The following is a 17,376-nucleotide window of genomic DNA, read 5'->3' as shown; positions in this document are numbered from 1 at the left end:
ATGCATATGGAGTAATGAAAATACTGAGAAGTAAATCCATACGGCTAATGTTTCTCTTGGGGTAGAATTCATCGTCATTAAATTGTACCTTGATAATTCTTTGCCTCCTGGGAATAATGAAGTACAATTAGTTTTCATTTGTTAATTTTTTAAAAAATAAAATAACTTACTCAAATTCAATTCCGTCCTTCATGTACAGCTAACTCAGTGTAAATTAGCTATTGAAGGTTTTAGAAAACCTTGATTCATTGTAGTCAATGAAGTCTCCTATTGATGCCATGTTTGAATGGGAAATTTATGTCATCTACCTTAGTTGAAATAAAGAATGAAAGAAATCATTATACTTTTGTATACACGGTGCCTCTTCCACTTTTTACTTATTTTTGGGTTTTAGCTATGATAGAATACCTTGGAAATGATGGAATAAGTGGAGTGGCATAAGTATAGTGGAAAATAAAGTTGTCAAACTTCAAAAGGATATAGATTACTACAGATAGAAGAATATAGATTACTATAGACAATACTATTATAACTGGGAAACACAAATTAGACCTTCTCAACTGGCACTTTAGATCAATAAACCATTTTAAAAGCTTTCAAAGCTTTAACTCTTGGAAGCTTTTAAAATGCTGTGAATCTGAAAATGTATGTTTTACAATGACCTGAGAGCATCAGTGCAGATTTAGAAGAATGATTCTTAAAGATAGATGATGTCTTAAAATTGTGTGACAATGCTATATAAGCACATTGTCATGTGCTTTTTAAAGCCATTGATATAAAATACTGGTCTGTCTTGGTAGGTTGTTTCAAATAACGAAACACAATAGGCAAGAGAAATTTTGCACTGAACCTAAGAATTTGTCAGATTCTGAGACGGGTTAGAATAACTAATTTGTTATCAGAAATGCAGGTAAAAAATTAAGTCCTTGATATCTTTTTAACATGGACAAAAGAGAAGCTACAAAATGATTTTTAATTGGCATTTACAGTCAGACAGCTGGATATATGAAATCTTATTTGAAGGCCTGAGACTTTACATTCTCAGTGTGATTGGTTGCACTAGAAGTTGAACAAACTGAGGTTTTTACTGTACCCCAAATTTCAAGACTATTTAAACAGAAGTAGTCCAAATGTCACATATTTTCAATAAATTTGAACAAAAATTCCTGGTAGATATTAAATCATGCTTTCAAGAGGGATTTGAGGCGTTGGGACTATGCATGATATGAAGCAGCCTCAAATGTTACACAGTGTGATTGAGACTGATGGAAGCTACAAACTCGCCTTCTCTTCCATTTGCTTAAAACCTCATTGCCCAATAGTTTTGTCCCAAAGCTCCAAACTTGGTCCTCTCATTGCCAGGATTTCCTGATGCACGGTTTCTGTCTCAGCTGTCCACTGGCTCTCAGTGGATTTTGTGCACCTATATAACACATTTTTGGGGACTGATAAAAGTTTATGATATTTTCCCTGTATTACCTCCCTTATTTACTCCTGTGAGCTGGAGTTCTTTTCTCTCTTCATGCATGGCTCTTTGAGAACCTTGGGTTGATCTCTGTCTCTGAGCATCTCCCCTCAGATCCCCCTTGCCTTGTAATCCACCTGGAGAGTCCTCCTCTGTTCTAACCATTTTCCTGCACCTTCAGATGGAATTTAAAGATTACTTTATCATCTTATCTGCTCTCTTGCGTTTTAAATTAAATATTGATCTTGGAATTTTCTCATATTATTAATGACTTTGTAAATTTCTGACAGTTAGGTCATAGGCAAATGATGGATTCTGAAACTTCCCATTGTTGTTGCTTGACAGTTACATTACCAGATGTTTTTTCTACTTACTCTGTTTCTATTCACCTACATGAAGGAAAAGTTTGAAGGCAAGGCTGAGCTAATAATTGTTGAAAGACAGCCAGTTTTTTCCCAAATGGTAGTGAATTTGGGAATTTACCAACATCCCTTTTTCTGACCCTCAGTCACATGAGTTGTTAGCACATAAGGTTGAATCTAGTTTTCAAAAGTAGATTCACATCAACGAAACTCCTGACACTGATGTCAGAATGCCAGAAGTCAAATGCATTAACTTGAGAAGCAGAGTCATTCTGGTGAATGGGAATTTTCATGTTGGCATGACTGACTTACTCTTTTTCAAAGGACTGAAACCAAATCATGATTTAAAATTTTCCTGGGGATAAGCAAGAGATAGAGTTGTATGATGAAGTTTTAGATGGATGAGGCTAAGACAGCTCCATTCACCTATCCCCAGAGAGACTCCTTTGACTATGTAGGTTGACTATGATGTTTGTGTCAGTCAGTGTTCTCATGTAAGCAGAAAACTAACTAATTGAAAGGCTGTTAGCTGACTCATGGGATCATGAGAAGTTTGGGGGAGCCAGGAGCAGAAAGTGAAGAGGAATAACGTGAGGCTGTGTCAGAGCTGTGCTAGGGAGCGTGGTGAACAGAATATTGCTTCCTGTAGTGAAAGTTGGCCTGGGTCTCTAGAGCTACCAGTGTACTGCCCACAGTGTGGTAACTAAAAACTATATGGGATGTAGCAGCTGTGTAGCCTCTGCTTCTCAGCATCCTTAACTCTGAATTCCAGGTCTGATGAGTATCAAATTGGCTTGGCCTTCTACCAAGACACATATTATGTAGCTATCCAATCATGGAAAAAGATAAATATTAAGTAGTCAAAAAAAATGTGTCAAATGGGTTGTGCTGCTACTATTGATGGCACATGTGAATGAGTTCAGATCTTGCTGCTGCCACCCTGATGAAGTGCTTTTCCCAGCATTCTCCATTAGACTGTTGTGGCAAGAAGACTGGAAACACCTCAGTTCCTAGATCTCATAAACAACTTCAGCAAAGTCTCAGGATACAAAATCAATGTATAAAAATTAGTAGTATTTCTATATACCAACAGCATCCAAATTGAGACCCAATCCAGAATGCAATCCCATTTACAATAGCCACAAAAAGAATAAAATACCGAGGAATACAGCTAACCACGAAGGTGAAAGATCTCTACAAGGAGAATTACAAAACGCTTCTGAAAGAAATCAGAGACAACACCAACAAATGGAATAACATTCCATGCTTATGGATAGGAAGAATCAATATTATTAAAATACTACCTAAAACAATGTACAGATTTAATGCTTTTCCTATCAAACTAACCAGAAAATTTATCACAGAATTAGAAAAAGCTATTTTAAAATTCATATGTAATCAAAAGAGAGCCCAAATAGCCAAAGCAATCCTAAGCAAAAAGAACAAAGCCAGAGGCATCACAGTACCTGATTTCAAACTATACCACAAGGCTACAGTAACCAAAACAGCATGGTACTTGTAATAAAACAGACACATTAGACCAATGGAACAGAATAGCCCATAAATAAAGCCACACACCTACAATCATCTCATCATTGATAAAGTTCACAATAACAAGCAATGGGGAAAAGATTCATTCAATAAATCGAGCTGGGATAATTGGCTAGCCTTATGTAGAAGATTGAAACTGGTCTTCTTCCTTTCACCATATACAAAAAGCAACTCAAGATAGATTAAAGACTTAAATGTAAAACCTGAAACTATAAAACCTCTAGGAGAAAACCTAAGAAATACCATTTTGGACATAAGTTCTGACAAATATTTCATAATGAAGAACCAAAAAGCAATTATAACAAAAACAATTGACAAATGGGACCTAATTAAAGAATTTCTGCACAGCAAAAGAAACTATCAACACGGTAAACATAAACAGATAACCTACAGAATGGGAAAAATTTTTTGAAAATCATGCATCTGACAAAGATCTAATATCCAGAATCTATAAGGAACTTAAACAAATCAACAAGCAAAAAACAACCCTATTAAAAATGGGCAAAAGACACACACAGACACTTCTCAAAAGAAGACATACATGCTGCCAATAAGCATCTAAAAAATGTTCAACATTACTAATCATTAGAGAAATGCAAATCCAAATCACAATGGGATATCATCTCACATCAGTCAGAAGGGCTGTTATTAAAAAGTCAAAAAATAACAGATGCTGGCAAGGTTGCAGAGAAAAGGGAATGCTTACACACTGCTAGGGGAATGTAAACTCATTCAGCCACTGTGGAAAACAGTTTGGAGATTTCTCAAAGAACTTAAAACAGAATTATCATTTGACCCAACAATCCTATTATTGGGTATATACCCAAAAGACTAGAAATCATTCTACCATAAAGATATATGCATGAGTGTGTTCATTGCAGCACTATTCACGGTAGCAGAGACATGGAATTAACTGAAATGCCCATCAACAGTGGACTGGATAAAGAAAATATGGTATATACACACCATGGAATATTACACAGCCATGAAAAGGAATGTGGTCATGTCTTTTGTAGTAACATGGATGCAGCTGGAGGCCATTATTCTAAGCAAACTAATGCAGGGACTGAAAATCAAATACCACATGTTGTCATGCAGTAGACTAAGGCCTACTTCAGGGTGGAGGGTGGTAGGAGAATGAGTATAGAAAAACTACCTATCAGGTACTATGATTATTACCTGGGTGATGAAATAATCTGCACACCAAATCTTCAAGACACACAATTTACCAATGTAACAAACCTGCACATATACCCCTGAACTTAAAATAAAAGTTTGAAGAAAAAAAAGTGACAAATGTTCATTAGAACTCTTTATTGTCAAAAGAGTTCTACCAGACACTGGCAGGTCAGGAACTGGTGACATTTGCTTTTGTGATCCCAGTAGTATAGACATCAAAGTCAGACAGGCCTATGGTCGGGCTCCAAATCTATCTCTGTCTCACAGTGTCAGAAAAATAAAGAAAAGTGCTTAGTACACTGCTTGGCATAGAGCAATAGGGTAAGTGCCTGATCAGTAGAAGTTATTACTGTACTCTTTGGGTCTGCCCAACACTGCTTCTCATTCCCACACCCTCTCTTTGTATTGGTTCAGTCCTAGACGTCAAATAGATGATTGTGAGTGTTCTGCTGTCAGTCTTTATGTGGTGGTTCATACTTTATCTGTAAAGGACAATGCGGTTTTCCTTATTTCTGAATCTTAGAAAAAGCTCAAGTTAGTGCTCACTAACAACATTTATAAGAGTTGTTATATAAAGCATAAATAAAATTACATTTGAGAAAATGCCTGGTATATTTTATAGCACACATTGGGAATTCAATAGGTGTATACCTTTCTTCTCCTTTTTTGTTTGAACTTTCTTTTCAGCTTTTGTAACCGATTGTTATAAAATGTTAATTAATTTGTAATTTTGTTTGGTATCACAAATACTATGCTTAGTCACTTATACTCAGTCAAATTCTATGACCCAGGCACTGTGATGGGGATGCAGGCAGAGCAACAAATGAGAGGCTTGCACTATTATACCAATGCAGGCTTTAGTTGTAATGATGTTTACCAACCAACTTTAGAGTAAAAAGCTGATTTTCTCCCTCATTCTTAAATGTAAGCAGCTCTTTCCTAACAGGGTATTATAGCAAAACATCTGCAATTTCAAAAATAAAGCAAATACAATTTATTAAGCATCTATTCTATGCTAAAACCATTATAGGAGCTTTCATATAAATTATCTAATTTGATTCTCAAAACAGCTCTGTAAGATCAGCGTTATGTATTGCGGCCTCTGTAATTTTTTTAAAAAAGAGGATAATTTTATTTCACTTTAAGCCTAGTTAAAGCAAAAGACCATTGTCTAGTTCATTGTATGTGTGTATTTTTTTTAAACTAACATATAAGTTTATCTAAGCATGGCACCTAAAACTCTAAGGTTTACCAAAGAGGAAAAGGAGAGCTCATACCCCATCTGTATTTAAACTGAAAGAAGTGTCACATTTGTCATTTTTCAGTGTGGCATCTATTGATCCTCAGGCAGGCAATATGACACAGCAGTTGTGAACATACACATTGAAGCCAGACTGCCCGGGTTCAAATACTAGTTCCATTATTTTTTATTTTTATTTTTTCGAGACAGAGTTTTGCTCTTGTTGCCCAGGCTGGAGTGCAGAGGTGCCATCTCAGCTCACTGCAACCTCTGAATTCTGGTTTCAAGCAATTCTCCTGCATCAGCCTCCAGAGTAGCTGGGATTACAGGTGCCTGCCACCACACCCAGCTAATTTTTGTATTTTTAGTAGAGACGGGGTTTCACCATGTTGGCCAGGCTGGTCTCAAACTCCTGACCTCGTGATCTGCTCGCTTCAGCTTCCCAAAGTGCTGGGATTACAGGCGTGAGCCACCGTGCCCGGCCTAGTTCCATTATTTATTAGCTGTGTGACCTTGGTAAAGTCACTTCACCTTTCTGTACCTTAGTTTCCTCATCATTAAAATGGGGGAGAACAATAATAACTATCTGATAAGATGGGTGGATTAAATGTTTTTAATCAATTAATTTAATTAAAAGCACAGATTAAATGAATAGAGACCAAACGGAACCTTGACAAAGCTCAGCCATTAAGCTACGAGATGAAAAACAGGCTTACAAATAGACCTGCGCTAAACCAGAAGTCTCTTGTCTTGACTTGTTTCTTAGTTTTGTTTAGATTGTTCATCTCCTCAGGCTGTTAAGATCTCATGTGTCCTGAAAGTGCCCTCCACTTGGGGAATATGTCCTTCTTCTCCAAACTAGGACAATGAAAGACCTGGATGAAGAAGGCTATCCTTGTGATAGTTTTAAGAGATGGGGGAAAAATTAAAAATTAAAAAATTTAATGGCAGGTGTGGTGGTTCACACCTGTAATCCCAGCACTTTGGGAGGCTTAGGCAGGAGGATTTCTTGAGCCCAGGAATTCAAGATCAGCCTGCACAACATAGGAAACCCTGTCTCTATGAAAAATAAAAAAAATTAGCCAGGCATGGTGGCACACACCTGTAGTCCCAGCTACTCGGGAGGCTGAGGTGGGAGGATCGCTCCAGTCCGGGAGATTGAGGCTGCAGTGAGCTATGATTGTACCACTGCACTCCAGCCTGGGTGACAGAGTGAGACCCTTTTTTTTTTTTAATTAAAAAAAAAAAAAGAAAGCTACCTATATTCTGCTAAGGAGAACATTCTGGTGTTTTTACTTACAGTAAATGCAAGCAGCCATCAGGGTGATCTGACTTTCAAAACTTCTGATGTTCTCTAAGCTGCATTAAGAGAAGGTAAAACACCTAAACAAGAGAGATGATAGTTTTATTAAGTCTTTTTCATTTCTTTTCCTTTTTTCTTTTCTTTTTTCTTTTTTTTGAGACAGGGTCTCACTTTGTTGCCCAGGCCAGAGTGCAGTGTTATGATCTTGGCTCACCGAAGCCTCAACCTCCTGGGCTCAAGTGATTCTCCCACCTCAGCCTCCCAAGTAGCTGGGACCACAGGCATGCACCACCATGCCCAATCAATTTTGGTATTTTTTGTAGAGACAAGGTTTTTCCCTATTGTACAGGTTGGTCTTGAACTCTTGAGCTGAAGTGATCCTCCTGTCTTGGTCTCCCAAAGTGTTGGGATTACAGATGTGAGCCGCCACACCCAGCTTGAGCATTTTTCGAAGTGCAGTTCTCAGGACATGTTCATAAACATGCAGATTACTGCACTCCACACCATGTACCTATTGCTTCAGAAACTCTAGAAAGATTTTTATAATTATTTGCATTTTTAACAAGCTCCAGAGTAATTTTTATGCACTTTGCAACTTTAAGTTTGAGAACAACTATCTACCTTTGGTAGGACAAACCAAATGTATATTATTAAAATTTTTCTGATTGATATACTTCACTAAAAACATAGACAATTAGAAAGAAAATGTCTACAACTAGAATAGTAAACAACTTGAAATCAAGTCATATGAAGGCTACTTAAGGAATTACGGTTGCTTAGTAGTTATGATGAACTAGTAATTTTTGTATGATTTGTTAATCATGCAATTACCAGGCACTGGGATAACCTCATTAAATGGTCATTTTCTTTAATCTTCAGAAAAAGTAAATGAAGTAGGTACTATGATTTTGCTTGTTTTAAAGATGAGAAAGTGGCCAGTTAATGAGGGAGGATGTAGCAAATGAAAACAATGTTTTCAAGTCAGAGACTGTATTTTATATTTTCTCAACATCTTCTATAGCATCTTTTACAGATAGGTGCTCAATAAGTACTTGTTAGATTAAAAAATAAATACATCTCAAAGCTGTAAGTTTATTTGTGTTGGCTTTTTATGGGAGTAGGGAGAGGTGGGAAAATTGTGAAAAAAGACAAAAATAGCAATATTTATTTTAAAGCCCCCCAAAATTTGTGTTTAAGAAAGGTATTTAGACCTTTCTCCTAAATGGTTATATAGAGGCAATATATTTCTCCTTAAGAAGACAGATACATGCTCTATTAGAAACAACATGATATATTAAAGGCAGACCTATGAGGGCTTGAATCATAGATCCTCTGTGTACTGACTTTGGGAAAATTACTTAACCACTTGGCTTCAGCAATGTTATCTGTAAAATGGAGAAAGTGAAAAGCCTAACTGTCCCTTAGAACTAATATTTACAGCTTTTTGAATAAACATAGAAAATGACCCTCCCTGTTCTTTTTAAATTCTTTTTAGAGACAGGGTCTTGCTGTGTTGCCCAGGCTTGATCATAGCTCGCTGCAGGCTTGAACTCCTGGGCTCAAGCACCTCCTTGGTCTTATAACTTTAAAGTTACATTTGCCTTATCTAAGTTCTGTTTTCAGGAAACTACCCCTCCCAGCAAGGAAGTGAAACTCATCAGATCACCTCATCCAGACAATGAGATGCCAGACCCCTCATCAGTCACAATTTCTTCCTTAACCCCACCCCCAATTCCTTCCCACATGTAGCTACATTCCTTTTGCACTATCTAAGCCCCCAATTTTAGTAGGTTGGGGAAGATGGATTTTATGTTTGGCTTCCATCTCCCTGGCTGATGTCAGCTAAATAAAAAGCCTTCTTCCTTGGCAATCCTTGTTGTCTTGGTAATTGGCTTTCTGTGCTTTGAACGATGGGACCTAGACCACCTACCTCAGCTTCCCAAAGTGCTGGGATTGCAGGCATGAGCCACCATGCCCAGCTAGTAGAGAAGCTCTTCTAAAAGAACAAGGATAAAGTGGAATAAAATCTGGTATGACTTGGTGTGCCAGTTCTTTTGAAAAATTAGAGTGTTAAAGATGCCTGTGCCACTGTGATGATTAAGAGAGGTCAAATCATATTTAATATTAAAAATGTACCCTAAATCTGTGAGGACATTGTCATTGATTGTACCTTGGCTGTCTAGATATGAATAGTTCTACTGGGATAAAGACAAATGTCAGGTTATCTGCATTTGAAACAGACAGATCACATAGTCAATAAGAAATACTTTCTAGTAGAATATATAAAAAATGCTAATTTCAAAAATCTAGTAATGAGCTTTAACAGACTGGAAAAATTTTTAAAAATTGACTTAGCTCAATCTAAAAAGAAGGAAGAAATATTAGGATTATTTACAAAAGAGACAATAAAGCAAACAGAAAAGTCAGACTGCAGACCAATACATTTCTCCAGAAGTTGTATTAGTTTTTGTTTACTTCTTATTTCTAATCAATATTGCAGAGGAAGTGTATTTTGCAACAAAATTACAATGGAAGTGTAAAATGCAACAAAAAGAGAAAAAAATAGAAAGTGGAGACAAAAAGGGAGAGAGATGATTTATTGCAAAATTTAAGGCTTTGAAGGAACATCCAGGGAAGTAACAGTTTAAATTCTTGAAGGAGAAAAAGAAAAAAGAATTAGTAGAAACATCTCAGCAGATTTGTGAGATCTGGAAAAAAAGAAATTTATATCTGGAATATAAAATTTCTGTGAGCCTAAAGTATTTTTTCTCATCCAAGTCACCTTACATAAGATATTATTTAAATGGCTACCACAAAGGACTACATAAAAGACAAAGAAGGATTAAGCTTTCCTTGGCCATAACTTGACCTGAATTTCAATTATCATTCAAAATCTTTATCTCAAAGGAAGAATGAAAAAAAAGTAATTAATTGATGTTGTAAAGGTACTATATAAAAAGGATATCAACTCATAAGCCTTGAAAATGAATCTTGTGGGTTTCTCATGTACCACTTTGGAGTTCAAAATCTGATTTCCTCTGAAAATCAAAATAATTTAATTTGTTTTTATTAATCTTTACTCTCAGAAAAATGGAATGGTCCTTAAAGGGAGAATTATGAAAATTAAGCTTCTATACATAATGGAGAGATTTATGAATAAATAACTTTATTAAAATAAGGCACAAATACAGAATAAATAACTTCTTGGATTGATGCGATTAGCTCCAATGCAGATATAGTGACAGTTGGCAAGATTTTTGATACTGTGTATTTACAATTTTGATTCAATTTATAAGTCTTTTATCCATGGAAATGGATAACTTTGCTTCAAAACAAAGTTTTTCAAGCAAAGTTCATAATGTACTTTTATGAAGCTGAGAATGGAATAAATTAGAGGGTAATAGTACAGAGTTTAGGATTACTAAATTCTTGAGATCTATAGCATTCACATATCTAAAAAGCACAGTATATTTTACATGAAAAATACTTTGTACATGTTTTCCTGAATATAAACTTGTATAATGAAGATAATGAATTTAGATTACAGATATTGTTCTACCTCAATGTTAGGACAAAAAATAAATTAGTCTATAAATGTTGTTATGCTTCAATTTTAGGGCAAAATGTTAACAAGCATATTAGGCAAAATTAAATGAAAAGTTTAAAGATAACTTTGGTCATCTAAAACAGACTAGCAATCTATGGGTTAAACCCCATCTGCTAATTGTTTTTGTAAATAAAGTTTTACTGGAATACAGCCATGCTCATTTATTTACATATTTTCTGCGGTTGCTTTCATGATATGGTGGCAGAGCTGAGTAGTCAGAGCAGAGACTGTATGGCCTGCAAAGCAGAAAACATTTTCTCTATCCTATTTATATTCACCAGCTGCTGATCTACAAGATCCTTGGAAACAATTTTTATTTTACAATAATTCTTAAACTATGAAAACCTCAAAACTCAAGATTAATGCCAATCATCTTCTTCATACTCTTTTATCCTATGCCTGTTATTCAATTTGTACATTATATGGAAAACTTTCTCCAAGAAAACTATTTGATTGATTCAAAAGTTAAACATTTTGTAAAAAACTGGAGACAAGAAAAAACTAGCAGATTGTTTAAAGACTCTTAATCTGGACCATCTTCCAAGAGTCCATAACTTATCTAATATGCAAAATATTATCCAATTTGTATGTCTCAGCATAATTTTTGTGTGAAGGTCTACAGCTTTCTGAGAACATAATGATAAAAGCTTAAATGATTTTTCCAGTAGTTCATGACTCAGAAAATTTAAGAATAATTGACCTAGACAAATCTTAATCTTTAAAGATGAGGATTACGAGGCCAAGAAGGTTAAACAGCTTTTTTCCCAAGCAATATAACTAGAAGTAAAAGGCAGAACTTCTTGCTCCCAGTTAAGAGGTTGCATTCCTGTTGGTTGCCAATTTTCCAAAACAAAAGTGTGATACACAAATCGGAAAAGTTAAATATATATGGAGTTAAATATTCTAGGCAATTGTACATTGGAGGAGGAGAGATTGGGGTACTGGGCCTGGATTCCCTTCAAGTTCCTGGTGGTAAGTGTGGCATTAACCAAGCACCACATGCATAGTTTGGTGTGAAGCAAGTTGAGTTTATTGGCCTAAAGCTACTGCCAAATGTAAAATTCAAAGAGACAGATAGAAGAGTCAATTGACCCCAATTGACTCTTTCTAACTCTCTACAGCCTTTGTAACATCTCAAAACCAGAGCTATTATGGCCTGAATTTTGCTCATTGTTTTCCCATTCTTACTGTGTGCTATCTCCTCTTGTATTTTTGAGTGGGGGAAAACAAAGGAAAAGGGCAAACATTAATACCTCTTTACTTATCTTGCTGAAGTTATAATTGTCTCATTGGTTGGCTGTTATTACTTTTACATTCCTTGAACATGGACATCATACTGAGGATCACATTAATGAAAAGTGCACTTTTGTATAGCTCCCCTAGGTGTTGGTGTTTGCATGTAAGATTTGCTTGCCACTTCTACCTGACCCGCTGATGACATTCATAAGCATCCTTCTGCTGGAATTGTTTCTTTCCTTCCTGTGATGCTTAATGTTATGTGTCATTTTTTACTGAGCCATAGGGTACCAAGACATTTGGGCAAAGGTCATACTGGGTGCTTCCATAAGGGAGTTTTTGGATGAGATTAGCACTTAAATTGGTAGACTGAATAAAGCAGATTGCCCTACCTAATGGAGCGGGGGACCTCAATCAATCAGTTGAAAGCCTGAACACAACAAAAAAGCTTACTCTCCTCTGAGTAAGAATTCTTTCTGCCTGACTTCTCTTGAACTGGAACATCAGACTTTTCCTGCCTTCAATCTTGAATTGTAACATTGACCCTTCCTGGGTGTTGAGCATGCTGGTCTTCAGAATGGAACTACACTATCAGCTCTCCAGGTCCACAGCTTGCTAACTCACCCTGCAGAGCTTGGGACTGGTCAACCCCACAATCACATAAGCCAATTCCTTATAATGAATTTCTTTCTATCTATCTATCTATCTATCTATCTATCTATCTATCTATCTATCTATTGTCTTCACACATCCTTTTGATTCTGTTTCTCTGGAGAAAGCTGAGTAATATACATCCTATGCTGTGGCAGCTTTATCAGAACTGTAACTCCCAATCTCATCTACCATCCATGACCAGATCCAGGTATCTGTGCATGTGCATTCATCTTTTACACCTCTCAGATACTGGGACAAATCATCTACCTTTGTTTAGACATCTTCATATATTTGCTAGGGATATTCCTAGAATAGGACTGACACTGTACTGGCACTAAGGATCTAAACTGAGCAACCACTGATTGAACCATAAAGTCCTCTGACCCAGCGGCAAATGATAGGAAGTAAGGGTTAAAGATGAAATCACATGCTTCCCTGGCAGTGTAGAAGACCGTATGCATGTCCACTGCTGCACCCTCTCAAGAGTGCTGGAGCAGGGAAAGCCAAGCTACCGGTTCCTGGTTGAACATGAGGCAAAAATATAAACTTCATGAACTATCATAGCAGCTTCTAAGCCATACACCTGATATAGTTTGGTTGCGTGTCCCAGCCCAAATCTCATATTGAAATGTTACCCTCAATGTTGGAGGTGGGACCTGATGGGAGGCATGATGGTTAATAGTGAGTGTCAACTTGATTGGATTGAGGGATACAAAGTATTAATCCTGGGTGTGTCTGTGTGGGTATTGCCAAGACATTAACGTTTGAGTCAGTGGGCTGGGAAAGGCAGATCCACCCTTAATCTGGTGGGCACAATATGATCAGCTTCCATCAAATATAAAGCAAGCAGAAAAACATGAAAAGGAGAGAGAGGCCTAGCCTCCCAGCCTACATCTTTCTCCTGTGCTGGATGCTTCCTGTCCTTGAACATCAGATTCCAAGTTCTTCAGTTCTGGGACTTGGACTGGCTCTCCTTGCTCCTCAGCCTACAGATAGCCTATTGTGGGACCTTGTGATTATGTGAATTAATACTTAATAAATTCCCCTTTATATATATCCTATTCTTTCTGTCCCTCTAAAAGAACTCTGACTAATACAGGAGGTGATTGGAAAACAGGGGTGGATTTCTCATGAATGGTTTAGCACCATCCCTCTCAGTCACTGTCCTCGTAAGAGAGTGAGTTCTCATGAGATCTGGTCACTTAAAACTGTGTAGTACCTCCCTTCTCGCTCTCTTGCTCTTGCTCTGGCCACGTGATGTGCCTGCTTCCCCTTCACTTTCTGTCATGATTACAAGCTTCCTGAGGCCTCCACAGAAGCTAAGCTGATGCCAGCATTATGTGTCATGTACAGCCTGCAGAACCATGAGCCAACTAAGACTCTTTTCTTTATAAATTATCCAGTATTGGGTATTTCTTTAACGTAAAGCAAGAATGATCTAATATACATCGATCCAATGGTGAAGGGTAATACTCTAACGGGCCAAAATGATTAAGCTCAATCTTTGACAAACAATTGGCTTATGCTGACCTAAGGTTGACCCCTAAGTAGATAGGCTAAAAGATTAAAAATAAGAAAAAATATCTGAGTGGGGGCATTGGAAGCCAAATTTTATAGGAGAAATAGAAATAGGTACTAATCAAACAAATAAATTCCTGACACCAAAAATGAAAATTATTTCATGTTTATGGACTGGAAGAATTAATATTGTTAAAATATCCATACTACCCCAAACAATCTACAGATTCAATGCAATCCCTGTTAAAATACCAATGACATTCTTCCCAGAAATACAAAAAAGACTCTAAAATTTATATGTAACCACAAAAGATGCAGGATAGCCAAAGCTATCCTAAGCAAAAAGAACAAAACTGAATGAATTACATTACCTGACATTAAATTATATTGCAGAGGTATGGTAACCAAAACAGGATGGTTCTTGATTAAAGTAGACACATAGACAAATGGAATAGAATAGAGAACCCGGAAACAAATCTACACACCTACAGTGAACTCATTTTTGACAAAGGTGCCAAGAACATACACTGGGAAAAAGACAGTCTTTTCAATAAATAGTCCTGGGAAAACTGGACATCCATATGCAGAATAATGAAACTAGACCCCTATCTCTCACCATATAAAAAATAAGATAAAAATGGATGAAAGACTGAAATCCAACACTTCACACTATGAAACTACTACAAGAAAACACTGGGGAAAATCTCCAGGACATTAGTCTGTGCAAAAATTTCTAGAGTAATACCCCAAAGCAAAAATGAAGAAATGGTATCACATCAAGTTAAAAAGCTTCTGCAGAGAAAAGAAGGCAATCAACAAAATAAAGAGACAACCCACGGAATGGGAGAATATTAGCAAACTACCCATTTGACAAGGGATTAATAACCAGACTATATAAGGGGCTCAAACAACTCTATAGGAAAAAAAAAGCAAACTAATAATGTTTTCAAAATACAGGCAAAAGATCTGAATAGACATTTCTCAAAGGAAGACATATACATGGAAAACAGGCATATGAAAAGGTGTTCAACATCATTGGTCACCAGAGAAATGCAAATAAAAACTACAGTTAGATATTATCTCACCCCAGTTAAAATGGCTTTTATCCAAAAGATAGGCAATAACAAATGCTGGCAAGGATATGGAGAAAAGGGAACCTTTGTACACTGTTGGTGGGAATGCAAATTAGCACAAGCACTATGGAGAACAGTTTGGAGGTTCCTCAAAAAAACTAAAAGCTAAGCCACCATATGATCCAGCAATCCCACTGATGGGTATATAGACACAAGAAAGTAAATCAGTATATTGAAGATATATCTGCACTCCTTTGTTTATTGCAGCACTGTTTACAATAGCTAAGATTTGGAAGCAATCTAAGAGTCCAGCAACAGGTTAATGGATAAAGAAAATGTGATATATATACACAATGGAGTACTATTCAGCCATAAAAAGTAATGAGATCCAGTCATTTTCAACAACATGAAAGACCTGGAGATCATTATGCTAAGTGAAATAAGCCAGGCACAGAAAGAAGACAAACACTGCATGTTCTCATTCATTTGTGGGATCTAAAAATTAAAACAACTGTACTCATGGACATAGAGAGTAGAAGGATGGTTACCAGAGGCTGGGAAGGGTAGTCATGGCTGCAGGGGAGGTAGAGATAGTTAATGGGTACAAAAAAATAGAATGAATGAATAAGACCTACTATTTGATAGCAAAACAGGGTGATTATAGTTAATAATAGTACATTTTAAAATAACTTAAAGAATGTAATTTGATTGTAACTCAAAGGATAAATGCTTGGGGGAATGGATACCCCATTCTCTATGATGTGTTTATTTCATAATGTATGCCTGTATCAAAACATTTCATGTACCTGATAAATGTATACACCTACTACGTACCCACAAAAATTAAAAATTAAAAAAAAACCTCTTAAGCAAATAAATTCACAAGTGAATAATAACATCAACTTCCAAGGATGGAGGAATCAATTCTACAGATGTTGCATTATATATAATGTCCCATTTTCAACAAAATATTATCAGATATGCAAATAAAAAGGAAGTGTGATGCATAAAAAAAGGAGAGAAAAACATCATGCAATAGAAGGTGCTTTTTGAAGGGCCCAAGATGTTGGACTTAGCAGGCAAACATTTCAAAATAGCCATTATACATTTACTCAGAGAACTAGAGGATACTAAGTCTACAGAACTAAAGGAAACATGTTGGCAATGACTAATCAAATAGAGAATATCAACAAAAAGAGATAAAAAAGAACCAAATGAAAATTCTGGAGTTTAGATGTATAATAAACAAGTTAAATGGGCAGAAGATGAAATAAGTGAGCATGAAAATGAATCAATAGAGATTTGGCAGTCTGAACAACAGAGAAAAAACAATGAAGAAAAATAAACTGAGCCCCAGACAAATGTGGGACATAATTAAGTGTACCAATAAAAGCATACTGAGAAAACTAGAAGAAGAAGAAAGAAAAAAAGAGAGGCAAGGCAGAAAAATCATTTGAAGAAATCATAGCTGGAAACATCTCCAAATTGATGAAAAACATTTGCAAATACAGGAAGCTCAGTGAACTCCAAATATGATAAACAGAAAGAGATTAACACCAAGACACATCACAATTAACATGTTGATGGCAAGGCAAAGAGAAAAATCTTGAAACCTGCAAGAAAAAGACTCACCATTTTCAAGGGAATCCCAGTAAGATTGACTACTGACTTTTCATCAGAAACAATGAAGGCCAGAGACAGTTGGATAACATATTCATAGGGCTGAAAGTCAACCAAGGATATCTATAACCAGCAATATTATCTTTCAAAACCGAAGACAAAATAAAGACATTATCAGTAAAACAAACAAATAAACAAAAACTCAGATAATTTGTTGCTAGCTGACCTACCTTACAAGTACAGAACTAGATTATGTAAAAATACAACTGTTAAGGAAAAAAATTACCCTATGTTCTTAACCACTGCTTTCCCTACTCATTCCAGGAAACAAATACCAGTCTCTGAAAGTGAGGTGTCATTCACAGTGCCAGTGATGGAGAGAGTGAATGCTCATGCATAGATTAAGGAAGTAGACTTAACTAAAGAGGAGGGCAAGCGAGGGAAATTCCTGAAGTTGTTAAGAACCCAGAAAGCTTTGTAGTATTCAAGTAGAGGATGCAAGTGCCCTACTCTCTTCTAGTGTCCTGGGGATAAGGTAGAACTCAAATAGAAATGAGCCTAGGAAGAC

This window comes from Pan paniscus, chromosome 3 (genome assembly GCF_029289425.2).
Source record: "Pan paniscus chromosome 3, NHGRI_mPanPan1-v2.0_pri, whole genome shotgun sequence".
Classification (NCBI taxonomy): Eukaryota; Metazoa; Chordata; class Mammalia; order Primates; family Hominidae; genus Pan; species Pan paniscus.
This window is presented reverse-complemented; position numbering follows the sequence as displayed.